This window comes from Panulirus ornatus, chromosome 42 (assembly GCF_036320965.1).
Source record: "Panulirus ornatus isolate Po-2019 chromosome 42, ASM3632096v1, whole genome shotgun sequence".
In the NCBI taxonomy this organism is placed as follows: domain Eukaryota; kingdom Metazoa; phylum Arthropoda; class Malacostraca; order Decapoda; family Palinuridae; genus Panulirus; species Panulirus ornatus.
Window position 1 is genome coordinate 11,842,913 of NC_092265.1, and position 2,721 is coordinate 11,845,633.

Genomic DNA, 2,721 nt, shown 5'->3' on the forward strand with positions numbered 1-2,721 from the left:
TGAAGGGGGCCAGTGTTGGATACTGACTAACACAGAGTGAAGGGGCCAGTGTTGGATACTGACTAACACCGAGTGAAGGGCCCGTGTTGGATACTGACTAACACTGAGTGAAGGGGGCCAGTGTTGGATACTGACTAACACAGAGTGAAGGGGCCAGTGTTGGATACTGACTAACACCGACTGAAGGGCCCGTGTTGGATACTGACTAACACTGAGTGAAGGGGGCCAGTGTTGGATACTGACTAACACAGAGTGAAGGGGCCAGTGTTGGATACTGACTAACACCGAGTGAAGGGGGCCCGTGTTGGATACTGACTAACACTGAGTGAAGGGGGCCCGTGTTGGATACTGACTAACACTGAGTGAAGGGGCCAGTGTTGGATACTGACTAACACCGACTGAAGGGAGCCAGTGTTGGATACTGACTAACACTGAGTGAAGGGGCCCGTGTTGGATACTGACTAACACTGAGTGAAGGGGCCAGTGTTGGATACTGACTAACACTGAGTGAAGGGGGCCAGTGTTAGATACTGACTAACACTGAGTGAAGGGGGCCAGTGTTGGATACTGACTAACACTGAGTGAATGGGGCCCGTGTTGGATACTGACTAACACTGAGTGAAGGGGGCCCGTGTTGGATACTGACTAACACTGAGTGAAGGGGCCAGTGTTGGATACTGACTAACACCGACTGAAGGGAGCCAGTGTTGGATACTGACTAACACTGAGTGAAGGGGCCAGTGTTGGATACTGACTAACACCGAGTGAAGGGCCCGTGTTGGATACTGACTAACACTGAGTGAAGGGGGCCAGTGTTGGATACTGACTAACACTGAGTGAAGGGGGCCCGTGTTGGATACTGACTAACACTGAGTGAAGGGGGTCCGTGTTGGGTTGGATACTGACTAACACTGAGTGAAGGGGGCCAGTGTTGGATACTGACTAACACCGACTGAAGGGAGCCAGTGTTGGATACTGACTAACACTGAGTGAAGGGCCCGTGTTAGATACTGACTAACACTGAGTGAAGGGGGCCAGTGTTGGATACTGACTAACACTGAGTGAAGGGGGCCCGTGTTGGATACTGACTAACACTGAGTGAAGGGGGCCCGTGTTGGATACTGACTAACACCGAGTGAAGGGGGCCCGTGTTGGATACTGACTAACACTGAGTGAATGGGGTCCGTGTTGGATACTGACTAACACTGAGTGAAGGGGCCAGTGTTGGATACTGACTAACACCGACTGAAGGGAGCCAGTGTTGGATACTGACTAACACTGAGTGAAGGGGCCAGTGTTGGATACTGACTAACACTGAGTGAAGGGGGCCGTGTTGGATACTGACTAACACTGAGTGAAGGGGGCCGTGTTGGATACTGTCTCCTGGTTGTTTAACATGATTACAAGCAGCAGACGTCAAGACACTCAGTGTAGTGGAGTACAATCCACTGTACGGTGCTTGCTGATAACTCCTGTCTAAACAGGGAGACGAATACAACTACGAATACAACTACAACACTGACTCATACACTGCCGGCAGTTTCACAACAGTTGTATTTCTCACCCGACCCCGCATCCTCACCCCCGTCTCTACATAATCAACAACGAGCCAATAAATGTTATAACAGAGTTCAATCACGTATGATGACAAAAGAGAAAAGGCTTTGCACGAGTGTACATCACCGCTACTTTCTCTCCAGCCTCATTCGGTAAGGGAATCCGATCCTGATGAACAAAGTGATACTGAATTCAAGTGTCTGACTGACTCTCACGGACACACACACACACACACAGGGGAAATGAAGCTGAAATGTACTTTTAGGGAAATATAGCAAATGTTCCAAAAATCATATATAAAGATAATATAAGAATAAAGAAGACTTGACAACCTGCAGGAGTGATAGAGGTGACGTTAATGATGTATAGATGGCGCAAGCATCTTAACTTTCAGGGATAACACTGTCTTGACCACATACACTGGCCGGAGGTTCAGTGTCCTTACCTACGGTTAAAAGGGACGCCAGGCGTGGCCGTCCCCCCCCCCCCGCGTCCTTTAAACATCACCCCCCCACACCCCCAGTGTACGCCCCCCGACTCTGCTATCATGGCAACACCTCGTCAGTGGCAGATGAAGGCAGGTCGTCCCTGGAGGTCGTCTGCTGCAACACCTTCCCTCTGGTCTCCCCTTCCCCTGGCAGGCAAGCCAGGCCAGAGGGCCCCACAACCAGGCCAGAACAAAGCTAACTCAGATCCCTTAGCAACGTACATCCGAGATCACGAACACCCCCAACAGGTAAATACATCTAAACCTCAGTATACAGAAACCGGGAGAGGAAAGTGAATGATATCTGACCCAGTTGTTTGGGAGATAGTGGGGAAAGACAGGTTCGCTCCCCACTTTGATTATATGTGTACACACACACACACACACACACACACACACCTACATGCATATGTATACATCTGGCTTAGGCTTGGGGGAGGGGGGGATGGTGTATATGCGTGTGTACATCTATAAAAGTGAAAGACGTGGTATATATGTACAAGGCTAAGAGACGGGGCAACACTGGTGAAATCCTCTCTCCCTCGTAACAAACACACACACACACACACACACACACTCACACACACACACCCACTCACAAAGGCAGCCTACGAGTATGAAAGGCACATCTACAACGTCGGATGATCGTAATTTCTCGTCTTGCATCGACCCACAGA